The following is a 21,667-nucleotide window of genomic DNA, read 5'->3' as shown; positions in this document are numbered from 1 at the left end:
TGTGCACATGTCCGATTTTTTTCCTCGGACCAAGTGGTCCAAGGGGAGGAGAAAAAAAGAAAAAGAAATGCAGCATGCACAATTTGCCTCTGAGAAATGGATGGCACTCGCCCATTCTTCTTTATGGATTAGTGGAAAAAAAAAATGTAAAAAAAATTGGACTGCACCAATTTCTACAGAGTGACAATATAAGGAATCGCACCCTGATTAGCATTACACTGGTCAACACAAAAAATATCATCAGCAAAGGTAATAGGTCTGTTTTATGGAGTTTGATGTGCTGATTCCAAAAATCTGCTTAGTTTTGCTCTATCACAAAGTTTCTGATTTAGCAGCATTTTTGTTATTACGTTATTTCTACATTTTCAATGTATGTAGTTTTTCTATGTTATTCCCATTTCTTTGCTTGTCGTACTTAATTGTAAATTTTTTTTTATAGGGACAACATCAGTAAAGTTTTTTGTGAGTTTTATGGGAAGGAGTATTGACAGTGCAGTCAGCCAATGACTGCTTCTAGAAAAGTCACATGTTACAGGGAGGAGCTAACTGTTATGAGGTGGTAAGATTTGAGTCAGTCAGAAAAGAATGGTGATGGCAGCAAGGACTGGTATGTGAGACTGACAGGAGACCGGCCTCTACAGACCTCTTCCCCTTAGGTGTAACTGAGTGAGGGTCTCCACAGAGAGAGAACCTGAAAGCAGCCAATATCACACTGAGAAACTGCCTGTCTGCAAGTGTTCATCTGTAAAGAACAGGCTGACCCGTTTACCTCACACCTGTATATAGTTATCTACCAGATTACCTCCAGTAAAATCAGTTCTAAATTAGTGTTGAGCGAGAATGTTCTATTAACCCTTTCGCCGAGTATGCTCGGTCGAGCTCAGAGTATTTATAGCTGTTCGGTGATATGGTTGAATCGCTCCTGTGTGCATGATTTGCAACTGTTTGACAGTTTTAATACATGTGAGGAATGTCTATTTCTTACACATTCCTCACATGTAATAAAACTGTCAAACAGTAGCAAATCATGCACACGGGAGCGATTCAACCATATCACCGAGCAGCTGTAAATACTCGGAGCTCGGCCCGAGCATACTCGGACAGAACATACTCGCTCAACACTATTCTAAATACAAGCTGCCTCTGTCATCTCTGGGGAAATATCTACATACCGGCTCTTCGCATTTTTGTCTGAGTTTGTCACCACCATAGAACTGAACTTACTCTACTGTTTGATCTGATTTAAAGGAGAAAATGCCCCCACAGTGTATCAGTCATCCGGACAAATTCTGCTATGTGTGTGGAAAGGCCAAGTACGTTCAATCACTCATGATATTAAAATGATGTACCAGATGTACTTTAACTGTCCACTTGGTGATCAAGGCAAAAGCTGGACCCCTCATGTGATATGCTCAAGTTGTTCAAATGGTCTTCGTGACTGGTTGAATATGAGGAAAGTGGCTATGCCATTTGCGGTTCCCATGATTTGGAGAGAACCCAAAAATCATAGTGATGACTGCTACTTTTGTTTTGTCAAACTGAAGGGCTTTTCTACAAAGAACAAACATAAGATGAATTACCCTGAACTTGAATCTGCGATTAGGCCAGCTCCACATGAGGATACCTTGCCAGTTCCTGTACCACCATTCTCTGGATTAGATGAAAATGAAGAAGAATATGGAGCTGAAGTTACTAGTGAAGGCATGGAGACCTCAAGTCAAGATGAGTATGTACCTGATGGAGCAGCCAGAACGCTTTACTCAACATGAATTAAATGATCTCATCAGAGACCTGTCATTGTCAAAAGATAAAGCCAAACTTCTTGCATCTAGGTTGAAACAGATAAACCTCCCCAATTCCAGCGCCCCTATTGGTTTCTACTTTCTGATCTCATCTCGACACATTGGAAATTACCAGAAGTGCATGATCAATCATGTAGAGACCAATAAGGACAGAGAAAGCTTCAGGAAAGAAGCCGCAGGAGATCTGTAATGGGCAAGTATGACTTTATGTGTTAATATTAATACGAGCTCTTTAAAAATATACATATATGTTATGGAAAACTCCTTTAATTGGGTTCAAGATGTTTCTCGAAGAAAAAGGCACTGAGGCCGTTACACATTGTAAGGACACAGACTACTGGGTACATCCACGTAACAATACAGCAGAAAGCTGCACTATTGCCGCAGAGGGAGAAAAAGAATGTAGCCAGTGTTATATAATGTTCTTTGAAGCAGTCATAGCTTTTTGTTCCATTCTGCAACGCTGCTATTTCCTGATATTCACGGCCATTTTGTTGCCAGTGAAGTGCATCAAAGCAAATTAAACCGGATTTCAATAGTAAGGAGATAAGCAGGGCGCCATGCCAGTGCAACATGACCTATGGTTTCAAGTACAGGACGTGCCTACAACCTGGCACGTGTCCTACTGGGAGGGGTGTAATGTAAAAGTTTTTGAGCCTCAATGCAATATCAATCATAGGGCCCCAACCTAACATGTACCATTAGTAATGCCGCCATCTTATGGTGGAGGAAAGGCTTTTGTGCTCCTTCAAGAACCAGAGCCTGGGGACAACTTCTGCATCTGCCTGCCCTACACCACATGTACCCTGCTTAGAGGGTGGACACCAACATGGGCCCTTGGATAACAAAGGAAAACATATTATAAAACTTCAGGATAAAATGAGAAATGGGCTTTCTGGGACTTTATTATTGATAACTTTTGTTCTGGAAGTTCGTTTGAATCAGCAGAGCTGGACCCCCACCTATCTGAAGTGAGAGGTTCATGGAAGTGGCACAGAAACACACATTGAGTGGTGGATGTAAATGGTACGTAGCTTTCTCGCATAACAATGAATGGGGGAGAACTTGCAGTACCATCCACGGCCACTACTCGATGTAAAGAGCTGTGCCACTTGCAGTGCACCATAGACTCCATAGACTGATCGTGGTGGTGTCCAGAGTTGGACCCCCCCACCAATCTTACACTACTCACAAAAAGTTAGGGATATTTGGCTTTCGGGCAAAATTTATGGAAAACTTAAAATATCACTGAAGCGGGAACTTTTTATAATGAAAGTAGGGCATTAACATATAAGCATGTAATGGTGACTTCCTCATCGCAAACAATTTATTGAAACAAAAGCCAACAACAGTGGTGGAGATACCTCAACAAAAAATGTCAATGTCTCAATAACTTGTCATGTGGCCTTGAGCAACAATTACAGTTTGACAACGACGTCACATGCTGCTCACAAGTGGAGTTATAGTCTGCTGAGGCATGGCGTCCCACTCTTCTTGAAGCGCGACCCTTCGGTCATTGAGGTTCTGGGGTACACAGTGACGAGCCTCTACACGGCGACTCAGCTGATCCCATAGGTTTTCTATGGGATTTAGGTCTGGAGAAAGTGCAGGCTGCTCCATTTGAGGTACCCCAGTCTCCAGCAGCCGTTCCCTAATGATGCGACCTCGATGAGCTGGAGCATTGTCATCCATGAAGATGAAATTAGGCCTGTGTTGTTTGTGCAAAGAGTAGATTCAAGAAGTAGGGGTTTGTCACAAATTGTAGGGAAGTTCTGTATTGATTAGACACACCTGCCCACACTAACACCAAATGCTCGTTTGGTGACAACAGTGGCTGATACAAAGCGCTCTACTTGACGTCTCCAACATCATTGGCAGCCATCATTTCTGCTCAGTGGGAATTGACTTTCATCAGTGAACAGCACTAAGGCCCACTTGGTCCCTCGTCCATTGTATATGCAAGACGATGACACCTGTGCGTGTGGTCAGGTACCCTAGCATGTCGTCTAGCACGCAGACCACACTGATGCAAACAGTTTCAAATGGTCTGACATGAATCTTGATTGCCTCTCACCTCCCTTAAATGTGCCTGGAGTTGTGTGGCATCCATCACAATGAAGCGGTCAGTGTGGGATGTGGCCAAAGGATTTCCTCTTCTCTGCCCTTCTGTGACTCTTCCTGTCTCTCTGTATCTCTGTTGCAATCTGCTGATGACACTCTTGACATTCAACCACTTATGTCAAACTCTGACCTGTGGGCCAAATCTGGCCCGCAGGGTGGTTTTATTTGGCCCGCGACACCAGAACAGCCATCCCTATGTGGGGCCATTATTCTGTATGGAGGACTATGTGGGGCCATTATTCTGTATGGAGGACTATGTGGGACCCATTATTCTGTATAGAGGACTGCGTGGAGCCCATTATACTGTATGGAGGACAGTGTGAGGCCCATTGTACTGTATGCTGGTTGGCCCGCGACTTTGCAAGGTACTGGTGATCATTTGTTATGTGTCGTCTTGGTCTCATGATATCAAAATGTGAACAACATGATGTGGAGGACTGTTTAATACCAATTCTAATTGAACCCCGAAATTTATTGGCCGATTCATGGCTCCATGTTAGAGAACAGCAAGTTGTGCAAAAAGTACTGAAACATTGAATAGTTGGACGTGTGCATTCAAAAGTTTAGAGAAGGTCACATTAAGTTCACCTGAAAATGTTAGAGTGCATTTTAGGTTCATCCTGAAATTTTGTCCAAAATCCAAATATCCTTAACTTTTTGTGAGTAATGCAAGTCCCAGAACCCAGCTTAATATTATTGTTACATGATAGATTAACCTGAATTATAAGAGAAAGTGCATACTGAATTTTTTTTTTTTTTTAAATGGGCCTGCTCCAAATATCATCTAAATCATCGCTTGAAAGACTCTTCCTATCAAATACTACTGTAAAACCACTTTGCTGCTCATATGTTCAGTCTTTTATGCATTTTTTCCTGCTTCAAGTTTTGAAAAGAAAGTGCCTGTCACGTCTATGAAGAGTCTCCTAATGGAATCTGTTCCAAACCAGGCACTGCCCAATCAAAAAGCTGAAAAAAAAAAAAAAAAAAACACCTTTTCTAAAACAATTCATCAAAAATTCTTCAAAACTACTTAAGGAAATTGAAAACTCCTCTAAAAACTCCCCAAAGGAGAAATGTTTCCTGAAATGGATTTCAACTAGAAAACGCGTCATTCTTGACAGCTTTAAAAAAAACTCCATGTGGACAAAGCCCAATAGTAAATGTATGTAGAAAAGTTCCATGAAAATTAGCTGGAAGCAACGTACAAAGCTAAGACTTCACGGCTCAATTCAGACATGAGTCAACATTCCCCAGCAATTTCCATTCTGCCATTGTAATAGTTTCCAGCCCCAGCAGGGCACTATGTACAGAGCGAGAAGGTTAGACAGGTGTGCCCATGTCAGACGTCACCCTCCTGCCCACCACAGCTGTCTGACAAAGACTCCTGCAGAAATAAGCAGAGAAGAAAGATATCCATGTGTAATGGTTGGATTTAAAGTGGTGTTTTTATAATTTGGTTTGGTCACATTGGTTTGGACATGATTTTGTGGAAAAAAAAAAAAAAAAAAAAAAACAATGGAAAAAACAAAATGACCACCATGTGTGAACACAGCCTAAATTATATGCAATTATTTTTGCATCCACAATACTATATGATGTCTTGTTTGTTTGTTTTTAGGAAATGTGTACATATTGTAAGGGTCGTTCAGATACCAAAGTTTTTTTGTTTTGTTTTTTTTACTTGAAATGGTTGATTTTTTATTACATTTCTAAAAACAAGTATTGCATGCATTTAATTCAACCCCATCCCGCCACGAACAATACTTTTTTTTTTCCTTTATCCTCCAGAGAGTCATAATATTTTCCCATCCACTGTAAGGTTAAGTTCACACATTGTGTTTTTTCAACAGCAAAACCTGATCTCTTGACAGGAAAGAAGCTGCATCAAAAACGCAGGTTTTGGTGCGTTTTTCAGGATCCCAAAGTTCAGCTGTGCTTCCACCACAGAAGCATGAACACAGGTCACCAATGCAAGACATATGTGAAATTATATTAGCCAGAATTACAAATGTAACAGTGGGGGGAGGTGAATTGTTTAGGAATAGTTTACCTAAGACTCTGGTAGTGCATTGAGTTTGTATGACATTATTTATTTTCACACTATGGTCTACCATTCAGTTGCTCAGGGTATTGTTCAGTCTCACACCTGGCTCAGCCAATGTTTAAACTTTACACATCACTAATTTAATTAAACTGTCCTAATCCAAACTGCCATCTCAGTGAGGAAGAGAAGATGGAAAAAAAATCGCAAAGATAAATGTGTTTCACATACTGTTGTACGTGCTTATTTTCACTAAAAATGCAGCAAACCCTGATACCCATGTTCACACTAGGCGTTTTTCACTACCCATTACTTTCAATGGCTTAAAAAATGCTGAAAGAAGAGACATGCTCTATTTTGCAAAAAATAAACACACAAAGCATAAAATCCTGATAAAAAAAACAAGATGTGTGCATGAGATTTCTGGAATCTCAGACTTTGCTGGCACTGTAAAACGGAGCTGCAAATTTGCATAAAAAAAGCAAACAAAAAACGCAGACAAAAACAAGATGTATGAACATAGCCTAATACAGTACAGACCAAAAGTTTGGACACGCCTTCTCATTTAAAGATTTTTCTGTACTTTCATGACTATGAAAATTGTACATTCACACTGAAGGCATCAAAACTATGAATTAACACATGTGGAATTATATACTTAACAAAAAAGTGTGAAACAACTGAAAATGGTTTTCACTTCACAGGTGTGCCCTGTCAGGTTTAATAAGTGGGATTTCTTGCCTTATAAATGGGGTTGGGACCATCAGTTGTGTTGTGCAGAAGTCTGGTGGATATACAGCTGATAGTCCTACTGAATAGACTGTTAGAATTTGTATTATGGCAAGAAAAAAGCAGCTAAGTAAAGAAAAACGAGTGGCCATCATTACTTTAAGAAATGAAGGTCAGTCAGTCCGAAAAATTGGGAAAACTTTGAAAGTGTCCCCAAGTGCAGTTGCAAAAACCATCAAGCGCTACAAAGAAACTGGCTCACATGAGGACCGCCGCAGGAAAGGAAGACCAAGAGTCACCTCTGCTTCTGAAGATAAGTTTATCCAAGTCACCAGTCTCAGAAATCGCAGGTTAACAGCAGCTCAGATTAGAGACCAGGTCAATGCCACTCAGAGTTCTAGCAGCAGACACATCTCTTCAACAACTGTTAAGAGGAGACTTTGTGCAGCAGGCATTCATGGTAAAATAGCTCCTAGGAAACCACTGCTAAGGACAGGCAACAAGCAGAAGAGACTTGTTTGGGCTAAAGAACACAAGGAATGGACATTAGACCAGTGGAAATCTCTGCTTTGGTCTCATGAGTCCAAATTTGAGATCTTTGGTTCCAACCACCGTGTCTTTGTGCGACGCAGAAAAGGTGAACGGATGGACTCTACATGCCTGGTTCCCACCGTGAAGCATGGAGGAGGAGGTGTGATGGTGCTTTGCCGGTGACACTGTTGGGGATTTATTCAAAATTGAAGGCATACTGAACCAGCATGGCTACCACAACATCTTGCAGCGGCATGCTATTCCATCCGGTCTGCGTTTAGTTGGACCATCATTTATTTTTCAACAGGACAATGACCCCAAACACACCTCCAGGCTGTGTAAGGGCTATTTGACGGAGAGTGATGGGGTGCTACGCCAGATGACCTGGCCTCCACCTCTGGGAGCTCCTTCAAGATTGTTGGAAGACCATTTCCGGTGACTACCTCTTGAAGCTCATCAAGAAAATGCCAAGAGTGTGCAAAGCAGTCATCAAAGCAAAAGGTGGCTACTTTGAAGAACCTAGAATATAAGACATATTTTCAGTTGTTTCACACTTTTTTGTTAAGTATATAATTCCACATTTGTTAATTCATAGTTTTGATGCCTTCAGTGTGAATGTACAATTTTCATAGTGATGAAAATACAGAAAAATCTTTAAATGAGAAGGTGTGTCCAAACTTTTGGACTGTACTGTATGTGCGGATTTTTTTGTGTTTCTTTTCAGTGATGAGTTGTAGTTAGTTTTGAATGATGCCATTAATTATACCATACAATGTCCTTAGTGGGAAACAAAATTGCAAGTGCAGTGAAAAACAAGAAACAAAACCCACACAATTCTCTTATTGTTTTTTGGGTTTTTATTGTTACATAGTTCTCAAAAGTGCCTTGGTACATAATTTTCAAGTAATGGAATATGGCTCTATATGATCCATGAAAACTCTATTTATTTAAGCCAAACCCTTATACAAACACAACCAGCTGTAAAAAAATAATGGTGTGGCCTACAAGAGGCGATGACCGTATCGTATTTACCTTTGAGATAGAAGATTAGAGGAGGTTTTGCTCTTCTACAAATGTATTTTTCATTTAGGGCTAAATATTGTCCAGAAACCACATCATAGTTGTGCGTCATCTTACATTTCAAGGGTATTTTTAACATCTGCTTCATTTTTCTGGACTAATGGACTGCATAAAAAAGAGATGGTGGTACGTCCTACCGTGGTGTAATGTGCAGATCATATTTGCTTAAAAAAAGTGAATGGGTTTGCAAAAAAAAAAAAAACACACCTGGATATCAGTACTGTTTATTTCTCACCTGTTAGTGGGAGACACTTGGGAAACATAATCAGTTTCCTTTTTTTTTTTTTTTTTTTTGGCATATGAGAAAAATAAATGACACTCAGATTGTAGAAACGGACACATGGAACACAAACTGATAAAAAACAGACCATGGCAAAAATGGAAAAACAGTCAACATTGTTGAGGACACGAAAAGAACATGGTTGTGTGAATATGGCCTTCATGTTCTCATGCTTTTTTTGATCTGCTAGAGATGCCTTAACTGAGGACGAAATCATGCTGAAAACTCAGGGTTGGAAAAGCTAGGCTTCATGGACATCGCAGAAAAAGTACAGAGATGGTCACCAATCACGTGCTTCTCTTCAACGGAGTTTATCATTTCAGTTCCCAATCTCACACGTGGGTCAATTTTACAGAAAGCCAATTAATCAATATATACACACTGTATAGACGAATGAATTAAGACAAGCAACCTTGAATTCAGGTTTTTCATCTGGCCCCTCACCTCCAGTATATAACATCCGGCCCCTCACCATGCAGTCTGCCTTTACCAACATATGACAGAATGGCTGGTGGTTAAGAGCTCACTGATACCAATGCGGTTCTGTAATAAGAGCCACCAGTGTAATCAGTTCGAAAAAAAAATCTCCTAAATATTCCACCACCCCTGTGAATGGTATTATTGAGAAGAAGTAGAGGGAACCACAGTGGCTCAGTGGCAGCAGCGCTGGGGTCCTGGGTTCAAATCCCACCATGGAAAATGTATGCAAGAAGTTTGTATGTTCTCAGAATTCTTACTTGGGTTTCCTACGGTTAATTTTACTTTATTGGCTTCTTCATGTCATTCTAAAACAGGGATGTCAAACTCATACACACAAAGGGCCAAAATGATAAACTTGGACAAAGTTGCAGGCCAAACAGTATACAGTACAACGGGCTCTACATATTCTGTATAGAGGACTATGTGGAGCCCGTTATTCCGCATGGAGGACTATGTGGAGCCCGTTATTCCGCATGGAGGACTATGTGGAGCCCGTTATTCCGCATGGAGGACTATGTGGAGCCCGTTATTCCGCATGGAGGACTATGTGGAGCCCGTTATTCCGCATGGAGGACTATGTGGAGCCCATTAGTCCTCCATACAGAATAACGGGCTCCACATAGTCCTCCATGCAGAATAATGGCCCAACATAGGGGTGGTGGTTCTGGTGTCGAGGGCCAAATACAGAGTGGTCCAAAAGTAGGTGGACAGAAAGTGTAATAAGGTTATGAAGGGGGAGATTTATCAAACATGGTGTAAAGTAAAACTGGCTCAGTTGCCCTTAGCAACCAATCAGATTCCACTTTTCATTCCTCACAGACTCTTTGAAAAAAAAAGTGTTTATTTCCAACAAGATGGGGCCCCTGCACATTATTCAAGAGTGGTCCGCGAGTGTCTTGATGAAACATTTCCTAATAAATGGATTGGCCAAAGAGGCCCACTTGATTGGCCGGCACGTTCACCAGACTTGACCCCAATGGATTTTCTCTTTTGGGGAGTACTCAAGGACAAAGTTTATAGTCGAAAACCAAAAAGTGTCAGTGACTTGAAAAATTACATAAGAGATGCATTTCAAGAAATTAATACCCAAAGAGACTTGTGCAAAAAAGTTTGTCGAAGAGTAAGAGGCAGACTTCAAAGCTGTGCAAATTGTAATGGAAAACAGTTTGAGCACCTGCGTTGATAAAATTTAAGGGCTTTTGTATTATTGTTCAGAATAACATTTAATTGTCAATGTTATGCTTGTGTTCGTAAATACAATTTTATATATAAATCAAAATAAATATTATTTTCTGCCCACCTACTTTTGGACCACCCTGTATATTCACGCTGCAGGCCAGATTTGGCCCACGGGCCAGAGTTTGACATGTATGTCCTAAACACGCCATCAAAAATATTGGGGAGTTGCTTTTTAGGATATAAAGAAATACTACTGTTCCATCTACTCTGTCAGAGAACATAAAAATGTGTAATAAATTTCGAGAAGGACAATATCCTCAGCAGATGTTGGATGGAGCCAATGCAGTGGTTGACAAAATCAATAGATCTTCCATGTTAAGTGATAAGAAACAAAAAACGCAGTGGTGGGAATAGGTGAGTTTCCTTTATTTTTGTGACAAAAGGAAATTGTGGAAACAAAAAAATATATCTCCATGCTTTATCAAATTAAGAAACTCAAATCAGGTTCTTAATACACCAGTGAATTTTGTTGCCAAAAAAGCACCTACATTAGGAGTACCCATGGAAGTTCAGGTTCTGGTACCCAACCCAAACTTTATTCCAAAGTTCAGTATGGTTACCAGAATTGTACCTGAACTTGAACCCGGACCCAAACTTTTGAGCTGCAAAAATTCTCTCTCTCGAGAGAGAATCATGGTGGATTTATGTTTTACAAACCAGGCAGTGTTCCTCATGGTATGAATATGAGACACGACATTATTTATTATTAGAAATAAATCTTTGTTTTCTTCAATGTGTATTTAATTATTTTATCTTTTATATTTATCCTTTCTAGTATTTTTATTATTGAGTCGTTAGTATGCGATTTCACAGAAATTTACTTAGATATGAGCCACATTTTAAATGCTTTGTATAAGGAAATGACTAAGGACTGTGCCTGAAACACGTCTGCTTTTTCCTATGGTGGTGGATGGATTTTTTTTTACATGGATTGTAATATGTCATAGTAAAAGTGATTTTTTTTATGGATCCTCTGGTATTAACATTTGCACAAACACTGCACCCCTGCCGGAAGCTACATATACAATTGTATTGCTTCAGACTTTGTGGAAACAGTTTGGGGAAATACAGTTTTCTGTTTACCATGACTGTGACTCAGTGTACAAAGCAAAATCGATAAAAGGCATAGTTGGGTGAAGCTTGGAGGTGTGGAAGAACATGACTGGCCGCAGAGAGCCCCGACCTCAACCCCATCCAATACTTTTGGGATAATTTAGCATGGCCCTTTACGCCAACATCAGTGACCTCAAAAATGCTCTTCTTGATGAATGGGCAAAAAAATAAAATTCCACAAACACAGCTGAAAATCTTGTAGAAAACCTTCCCAGAAAAGTGGAAACTCTTATAGCTAAAGATGGGCGAACCTGAACTTACGAGTCCGGCGTTCGTACTGGACAGTTACTGTCCGGTGCAAAACACTGAACACGGACTTTCCCTGGATGTCTGTAGTAATGTTCGGAGATCCGGAGTGAGTGAGTGTGAGAGATCCGGGGTCTGGTTGAAGCTCAGGTACTGTTCTGGTACCGAACCAAACTTTAAAATAAAGTCCAGATCGGGCACCAGAACCCGAACTTCCACCGGTCTGCCCATCCCTACTTATACCTGCAAAAGAACCAACTCCATGTTACGTAAGATCGATGGATTTAGAATGTCATAGAATGTTGAAGTTGGAGGGGACCTCTAGGGTCATCGTGTCTAACCCCTGCTCAATGCAGGATTCACTAAACCATCTCAGACAGATGTCTGTCCAGCCTCTGTTTGAAGACTTCCATTGAAGGAGAACTCACCACCTCTCGAGGCCGCCTGCTCCACTCATTGATCACCCTCACTGTCAATATATGTGATATAGCTCCTGTAGGTGAAATGGAGGAAGTATCTCAAAAGCCCATACAGTAAATCTGCGCTATCAGAAGAAACTAGGATATGTACAGGAAATTCATGCAAACACACAAACGTCATGTAGAGATCATTGGATGAATGAACCTGGAAGACTTATTACGGCCAAGTGTAGGAAGTCTGAAACAAAGCTGGAAGAGAAGAGGAAAGGGCTCCAGATTCACAACTTGGGGGAGAAAACAATAGTTTTATCTATATAAATGTATATATTCTTAATATCCTATATGGTAAATTGCTTTACGAGTCGTCTGACTATAAAGATTAAAAAAATTAATAAAATTAAAAAAAAGTGAGGTGCTTTGGGGAGGTTCCGATTTTTTTTTCTATTTACCTCAATAAGTTATAGAAGAGACATTTTTATGAAGCAACTTAAGAAATGTAAATTTGATAGTAGTAGCAAGGTGTTATACTCTTTCCCCTGAAGGGTTCTCATTAGGGAGTATGCAGAAACATGCAAAGTTTTCCCTTGGGTCTTTAGTAGTGTTGAGCATTCCGATACCGAAATATCGGGTATCGGCCGATATTCGCGGTATCGGAATTCCGATACTTAATTCCGATACTTTTACAATATCGAATACCGGAATCGGAAGTTCCCATAATGCCTGCGCTCTGCAGTTTCTCTGAAGGATGACAAGCTGGATGGCAGCGCTCAGCTGCGATCCAGCCTGTCATCAGAATGCCATCCCAGCGTGGGAGAATTCTCCTGATTGTTTAAAAGCCGGCGCGCGGTAAAAAGCCGCCGGCTTTTAAACAATCACACAACCCCATACTGCTTCCCCGCAGCCTCCCACCCTGATCCTCCGCTCCCCTCGCCACCTCCCATCCCGATCGTAAGTTAGGACCGGGCGGGGAGCGCAGCACCAAGGAGCGGGGAGCGAAGGACCCGGGCGGGGAAGCCGGCAGTGAAAAGACTTCACCGCCGGCTTTCCCGTTCTGTGCTGCGCTTTCCCGCCTGTTATTTCAAATGAACAGCTGAGGTATCAGGTGATGCCGATCAGCTGTTCATTTGAAGTAGCCGCGGTGCCCTCAGAGGGTTCATGTGAGTTCATGCTTGACTGCATTGCATGAACTCACATGAACTTTCCCACGGTCGCACAGGTCAGCCTCACCTCCCAGACCCGTCATGATTGGTGTGTGTGGGTGTCTGTGTGATGTGTGCGGGTGTGCGCGGTGTCTGTGCGATGTCTGCGGGTGTGTGCGGTGTCTGTGCGATGTGTGCGGGGTGCCTGTGCGATGTGTGCGGGTGTGCGCGGTGCCTGTGCGATGTGTGCGGGTGTGCACGGTGTCTGTGTGATGTGTGCGGGTGTGTGCGTGCAGGCAGACATAGGCCGATGTGACACTACTACTCCCATCGGCCTATGTCTGTCCCCCGTCCACTCGTGCCAGCAGGATCAGCTCGATGGGAGCAGTAGTTCCCATCAGCCTGATCCTGCTATATAAATTGCCCTACTGTGTCCCCAATAAATTTTAAATACATGTCATTGGTGGCCAGTGGTTACCTACAATAAATTAGTTCATACATTACCTGTCCCCGCCGATCGCCACCTAAAATAAAGTAAAAAATAAAAAACTACACCTATACTCACCTAGACACCTAATTCCCCGAAGCCATCGATCTCCTGTAATAAAATCTAAAATAATAAACCACAACCTTATCCTTACCCCTCCGTAGTAGTCCACGAGTGTCCCACGAAGATCTCCAGTTCAGAGCAGCCACATAGAATGTGACCGCTCTGAACCGCTGCCGCCGCTAGAATGACGGGGCCGTAAAGCAGCCCCGTCATTGCATAAGCGGGTTCACCGGAGTTCAGGCAGCGCTGCTCCGGTCAACTCCTTTACGGCCCTGCTGTATCGTGAGAAATTCCCACGGTGCAGCAGTGCCGTAAAGGAGGTCTCCGGAGCTGCGCTGACTGAATGCACTCCGGTGACCTCAGTCAGTGGCTCCTGCTGCCGGGAGCGGACGTGTTCCCGGCAGCGTGAGCTTACAGCAGCCATGCACAGCTGTCACCATCTCCAGATGTGACAGCTGTGCATGGGAGATCAGCGCAGGAACGTGGACAGGTAACTATTTTTTTTTTAGTAAACTAAGAATTAAATAAAATGGTGTGTTTTATTTCAAATAAATTATTTTTTTCTGGGTGTAGTGTGTTTTTTCTTTTTAACACTTTGTAGGTTAGTAATGGGGGTGTCTTATAGACGCCCATCATTACTAACCTGGGCTTCATGGCAGCTGGCGCTGACATGAACCCCACCACTATTACCCCCTGCCACCGCACGAGGGCAGCGTGGAAGAGCGAGGCTAAGTGCCAGAATTGGCGCATCCTATGGATGCGCCATTTCTGGGGCAGCTGACGGCTGGTGTTTCTAGCCTGGGAGGGGGCCAATATTCATGGCACCCTTCTTGGGCTATTAATATCAGCCCCCAGCTGTCTGCCTAGCCTTTGCTAGCTATTAAAATAGGGGGACCCCACGTCATTTTTTTGGGGGGGTTCCCCATTTTAATAGCTAGTAAAGGCTAGGTATTCAGCTGGGGGCTGATATTAGTAGTCTGGGAAGCTCCGTGGGTATTACCCCCTTCCCAGGCTTCAAACATCTGCCCCAGCCGTCTGCTTAACCTCCGCTAGAGCCTAAAATTATGGGGGATCCCACGCCAATTTTTTTTTTAAATAAATCCTTTATTTTAACACTAAATGACATTTGAGGAGTTAATAAAGATGCAGTCCCTAAATTATTATTTATTTTTTAATTAAATTTTTCAGGAAATTCATGAAATAATTAAAAAAAAAAATGATGTGGGGCTGCGTCCTATATTTGTGTCCAGCCAGGTACAGCAGGCAGGAACGGGCTGCCCCCAACCACCAGCTGCCTATTTGTACCTGGCCGGACACAACAATATAGGGAAGCCCTTTTTTTCTTAATTATTTCATGAATTTCTTGAAATAATTTAAAAAAAAAATACGTGGGGCTTCGCTCTATTTTTCTGTCCAGCCAGGTACAACTAGGCAGCTGGGGGCTGGAATCTGCAGCGCAGGGAGGCCCAAGCTTTCTGGGCCCCACCCGCTGCAAATTGCAGTCCGCAGCCGCCCCGGAAAATGGCGCGTTCATAGAAGCGCCATCTTCTGGCGCTGTACCCAACTCATCCAGGGCCCTGGTGCGGTGGCTCACTGGGTAATAAAAGGGTTAAGGCCAGCTTGGCATTATCAGCTGGCCCTAAGCCCGAAATTCATGGGGTCACGCCAATATTAGACATGACCGCCATGAATTTCTAGTAAAGTATTTAAAAAAAACACAAACACCCAGAATAAAGTCCTTTAATTGAAATAAAGACACAATTCTTTATTGTTCTAAATTAAACTATACTTACCATCACGCCCATTCCAGCTGAAGCCAACGATCTCCTGCAATAAAAGAAAAATAATAAACCAACCTCATCCTTACCTTCCCATGGATCCCACGACAGCTTCAGCTCTGCTACATCGAGATGACAGGCTGGACCGCAGCAGAACGCTGCCATCCAGCCTGTCATCCCGCAGACACTGAGAAGCGCAGGCATGCTTGCGCTCCTCAGTGTCTCTCTGTGACGGCATAAAGATGAGCCGAGTTAATGTCCAATGAACTCAGCTCACCTCATGCACGTCACTGACAGCGTGGGAAAATTCTCCTGCACTCAGCGCTTCAGCGTGAGAATTCTCCCACGCTGTCAGTGAGGTACATGAAGTGAGCTGAGTTCATTGGACATGAGCTCACCTCATGCACGTCACTGACAGCGTGGGGAAATTCTCACGCTGAAGCGCTGAGTGCAGGAGAATTTTCCCACGCTGTCAGTGACGTGCATGAGGTGAGCCGAGTTCATTGTCGGCTCATCTGGATGCCGTCACAGAGAGACACTGAGGAGCGCAAGCATGCCTGTGCTTCTCAGTGTCTGCGGGATGACAGGCTGGATGGCAGCGTTCTGCTGCGGTCCAGCCTGTCATCTCGATGTAGCAGAGCTGGAGCCGTCGTGGGAACCATGGAAAGGTAAGGATGAGGTTGCTTTATTATTTTTCTTTTATTGCAGGAGATCGTTGGCTTCAGCTGGAATGGGCGTGACGGTAAGTATGGTTTAATTTAGAACAATAAAGAATTGTGTGTTTATTTCAATTAAAGGACTTTATTCTGGGTGTTTGTGTTTTTTTTTTAACTTTCACTATGGGGTTAGTAATGGGGGTGTCTTATAGACGCCTCTCCATTACTAACCTGGGCTTGATGTCAGCTGGCATTATAAGCTGACATCAACCCCAGCACTATTACCCCACTGCCACCGCACCAGGGCAGTGGAAGAGCGAGGCTAAGTGCCAGAATTGGCGCATCCTATGGATGCGCCATTTCTGGGGCGGCTGACGGCTGGTGTTTCTAGCCTGGGAGGGGGCCAATATTCATGGCTCCCTTCCTGGGCTATTAATATCAGCCCCCAGCTGTCTGCCTAGCCTTTGCTAGCTATTAAAATAGGGGGACCCCACGTCATTTTTTTGGGGGGGTCCCCCATTTTAATAGCTAGTAAAGGCTAGGTATTCAGCTGGGGGCTGATATTAGTAGCCTGGGAAGCTCCGTGGGTATTACCCCCTTCCCAGGCTTCAAACATCTGCCCCAGCCATCTGCTTAACCTCCGCTAGAGACTAAAATTAAGGGGAACCCCACGCTAATTTTTTTTAAAATAAATCCTTTACACTAAATGACAAGTACAGTAATCAACACTATCACTGTACTTCATATATATGTGACTGACATGTTTCTATCTATCTAATCTATGTGTGATTCTCTATTCCTTCTATTCTAAATTGTCGGGTACAGATGCTGAATTGCCGGCCGGCTTTCTTAAAGAGACGGTGCATGAAAACACTATTATTTTTTTAAATAAATCCTTTACACTAAATGACAATTACAGTAACCAACACTGTCACTGTACTTCATATATATGTGACTGACATGTTTCTATCTATCTAATCTATGTGTGAAGCTCTATTCTGTCTGTTATAAATTGTCGGGTACCGGTGTATGCGCTGATGAATTGCCGGCTTTTCGCATACATTCTACATTATTCTTAGTTGTTTTACTTCATGTAGAATTAACCTACAAGGAAAGAAAGGGTTTATTTTCATTCCGATATTAGTGTCCCATTGACTTGCATTGGTTTCCGGTATCGGAATCGGCGATATCCGATACTTTTTGAGTATCGGTCCGATCCAATCCGATACGATATTTCCTGATATCGGAAGGTATCGCTCAACACTAGTCTTTAGCTTATAATTTATGTGTGTTAAGGTCATCCTAGTAACAAATCATTTATCTATAGGAGGTCTTGCTAAATGAGATGTTAAAAGGAATTTTTTTGAACAAAAGACATTTTTCACCTATCCATATGATAGGAGTCAAAAAAGGTCTGATTGTTGGTGGCTTCACTGCTAGGATCAATACTGTTCACTATAGGGGGGGTCTTTATTTACCCCTTTATTTTACCTGTTTTGGGATTGAACAGTCCACATGCTTAATGTCAGAACGGACAGGAAAAAAAAATAGCTGCACAAATGCTTATTTTTCATGTCATCATTTATCATAAAATATAATCCTAAAACCTTTTAACTCTGGCTACTTAGTCAAATAATAGACTATCACTTTTCAGCAGTCTCATTACCATCACAGGCAAGATTATAATAAAAGGTAACACCTAAAATAAAGACATTACCTTTGATTGTAATCACAGGGAGGAAAACAAAGAAGTTTTGTGGAGATCTGACCAAATAGGTTACAGACATTTCATCCCTTTCTTGTTCCTCCCTGCACAGTGACCTCTGCACAGCTCACAGAGCATGCTCACAATACTCTATCATTTTTTTTTTAGTTGGGAAAAAATATAGACACTTATAAATATAGATAGTGTACACTTTAAGCCCCCGTCATAGAAGAAGCCCCTTTTATGCAATGGTTAGTAGATGCACGGTAAGGTATCATACCCATATAAAACACAGGAATGACTTGCAGAAGCATGTCTTCTCCTTAACACTTCGGATAAACAGTTCATTCAACTGTGAAATTTAAGAAAGTTACTTGCGTAAAAATCAAGAAGGGTGCCGGATGTCTATGGTGGAAACAAAATAAGCATGTGTTGACAGAGTGGTGCATTTCATTTCAGCAGGAGCTGATCTACAGAATCTGGCAGCGACCACTAAAGAGTTGATGGAGTTGTGAGGTTTCAGCTCAAAAAGCGGTTACACCTGACCGCCAGCGACACTGAGGATAGCTGATCGGTGGGGGTTCACCTCCACAACTACTTACACCTGACCACAGGTGACGCTGAGGAAAGCTGATCAGTGGGGGTTCAGCTCCACAACTACTTACACCTGACCCCAGGTGACGCTGAGGAAAGCTGATCAGTGGGGGTTCAGCTCCACAACTACTTACACCTGACCACAGGTGACGCTGAGGAAAGCTGATCAGAGGGGGTTCAGCTCAACAATTACTTACACCTGACCACAGGCGATGCTGAGGATATCTGATCAGAGGGGGTTCAGCTCCACAACTGCTTACACCTGAGTACAGGCGACGCTGAGTATAGCTGATCAGTGGGGGTTCAACTGCACAACTGCTTACACCTGACCAAAGCGATGCAGAGGATAGCTGATCGGTGGGGGGGTTCAGCTCCACAACTGCTTTCACCTGACCACAGGTGATGCGGAGGATAGCTGATCGGTGGGGGCGGGGGGGGTTTCAGCCCCACAACTGCTTACACCTGACTACAGGCGACGCTGAGGATAGCTGATCATGGGGGGTACGGCTGCACAACTGCTTACGCCTGTACACAGCCGACGCTGAGGATAGCTGATCAGTGGGGAGTACGGCTGCACAACTGCTTACACATGACCACCGACTATGTTGCTGGGAATCCTCAGTGGAACAACTCTTTAATATTGATTAACTATTCTTAACATAAGCCATTCATTTTAGATCAGGAAGGCTGATGAAAGGGGCATAGCTTAGTATCTTATGTAGTGGTCCTAAATAGACCCCCTAATTGGCTACACTACAACCATGTGATGTCATAGCTGCAGGGCTGTAAGGGATAGACCGCGTGGATGCACAAAGTGTCATTAGCCAGCTCTCAGATGCTTCAACAGTGTGTGAAAAGGTGCTGGTCTTTTTTTTTTTTTTTGCTGTCCTCGCAAATAAAAATCGCAAAGTGATCGTACTTTAGGAAATTTAACTCGAAGCTGATCCTCCATGGATCGATCCGCTGATTTCTACAAATTAGTTTTGGGGTGTGATTATGTGTGACGTCCGGGTGGAGGAGAGAGAGATGGATGATAATAATATGTCCGAGTCGGTTGGACTAGGGGGACGCCTCTCCTTCCCCTCCCCGCTCGCTAGCCCACCCTGAGAGTTGGGGTACTCGGAAGCCGTGCCATTGTGCAGGGTGGATGTAGTCGCGGCCTAGGCCCGGTCCGTGCCCAGGGTTGTCACATTAAAAAGTTAAGGGCTAGGAGGGACGGTGACAGTGATCCGAGTGGAGTGAAAGACTACGCCACCTGTGGTTTCTGGTGATCCTCCACCAGCGCTGCGTTCAGTCCTCTGAGGAGGGATGTAGTGGCAGCAGCAGATGGTACTACTCCCCACAGGCGGAGCAGGGCCTTAGAGCAGAGGAAACAGGAGGATAGGAGTTGTAGTGGGAGATGTGGTGCGGTGTCGAGCGGTGCCGCGTTGCAATAAGAAACCGGAGGCCATAGGGGTAGTCTTCCAAGCTTTACTCACGGTAGAATGCACAGCTGCAAGGCTTCTCCCTGCTCCTCACGGCGCGCTGCGGCCACCAGGACCCGGGGTCGACAACCTCCGAGTAGTTCAGGTGCTTTGGTCAGGACCCCGCACCAGAGTGTTCCTAGACTTTTCCCACTAGGTCCTCTCCGGTCCGTGTGTGGTACATGTACTAAGGCCGAGTCTCCCTCTGGACTATGCACAGAACAAGGGTACGGGTGGCAACCCGCTCCGTCCGTTACCCGGTGGGATCCACTGAGCCTCCGGGCTTCTCCGACTAAGACTTAAAGTGACAAGAGTCAGATATTGGGGGCCGGTACCCCTTTTGCAGCAGGAATCCCTCTGACTAGGCCAGAGTAGTGAGGACAGGTGGCGTATACGGCTCCGTCTGCATCCCCATGGGATCCTTTTGCCTGCGGAGCTTGTCTCCTCTGCTCCCCTCCAGGCCTTTATGGGTAGGGACCTTGACCAGGTAGAGACAGCCGTTAACTCTAGCCCGCTCCTCGACTCAAGGCCAGAGTACGAGGACCGTGTCCCCATCAACTGCAGGTTCACACAGAAAGCCACGTTCAGTGATGAAGATCACAATCAAAGACCATAAGCCCAAGATGGCTGTTTACTAAATATGAATTTTTGTTGTGTAACCTAAATGTGCATCCTCCACCCTCACCCACTACTAGGTTCCCCCATCTCCACTTATCCCGGGTGGGGCCGCACCCTGGTGCATATGAGCCCCCCTCAGGAGGGAGAGGTGTAGTGTTGGATGTAGAGGTGGGGTCCTGACAGCTACACCATCCTTACCTCGAAGGAGAGATACCACACCTCATTAAAGAGATGCAGTACCCCTCTGGCGACCGAACCCTCAGGGGCGCCACAATTATATGTCCAAAATTATTCAGCTTTTAATTACCTACGTGAATCCACTGCAGGCATGATTTACAAAGCTCATCCACATCCTGCAGAATTTTCCCATGGAATTTAAAATTCCATTTTTTTTAAGCAGATTTTCTCCTTTTTTAAATGTGGTGGGTAAATGCTGTATAAAAAAACACAACAACCTTTGTAGTTACACATGCAGGCTTTACACAGATTTGTGGACCTGGTCTTAAAGTCTTGAATCTGTGATCGATTGAAATCATCATCTTGTCTCATAAAGGGTATGTTCACATTTTATTCAGGGGGGATTAAATGAGGGTCCGCTCAGAAAAAAAAGCTCCAAAGAATTCCCCTATTTATTTCAATGTAAAAAGACACTTTAGAAACAATTTTGATGTTCATATGTTCAGGCTTTGGAGCGCGATAATGGCTTCAGATTTCCAAAAATGCTAAACAGTTTAAAGAAATGAGAGAACCATTCTCCTGCTCTGCGCTATAGGCTTTATAATAGAAGTCAATGGGAAGAAGAAAAAATACCTCGAAGATCCCATTTTTGCGTACGAGAAAAAGCGCTGACATCGGAATGAGGCCTTAAGGGGGACGGTGTTCTATTTTGTACTGCAAGTAAAAATAGAAACTTGTGTAAAGTTTCAGATAAAATTGACCTGTATGAAACGCAAACTACAGGTGGGGCATGTTCTAATGGAGCGTACACAGGGTCGGACTGGCCCACAGGAGAACAGGAGAATTCCCCGGTGGGCCCCTTCACAGGAGTGAGCCAGTTATTCCCCAAGATGAGCAGCACTTGGC

The 21,667-nt window shown here is 43.4% G+C and overlaps 1 protein-coding gene across 2 annotated transcripts in view; it reads right to left on the bottom strand.

Annotated features, from left to right (window-relative positions):
- The window catches only part of LOC141161750 (polypeptide N-acetylgalactosaminyltransferase 3-like), an 89,615-nt gene that overhangs the window by 38,028 nt on the left and 29,920 nt on the right, over positions 1-21,667 (bottom strand). The window contains exon 1 of one of the 2 annotated variants that reach the window (XM_073647021.1): positions 1,581-1,598. The exons of the other annotated variant lie outside the window; for it this stretch is intronic. The gene's annotated coding sequence lies outside the window, so the exon portion shown is untranslated. Of the gene's footprint in view, positions 1-1,580; positions 1,599-21,667 lie in introns of those variants that run through there. 2 annotated transcript variants of the gene reach the window in all.

Source organism: Phyllobates terribilis, unplaced genomic scaffold, assembly GCF_046119375.1.
Source record: "Phyllobates terribilis strain yellow unplaced genomic scaffold, ASM4611937v1 Scaffold_9__5_contigs__length_417890890, whole genome shotgun sequence".
In the NCBI taxonomy this organism is placed as follows: domain Eukaryota; kingdom Metazoa; phylum Chordata; class Amphibia; order Anura; family Dendrobatidae; genus Phyllobates; species Phyllobates terribilis.
This window is presented reverse-complemented; position numbering and strand designations above follow the sequence as displayed.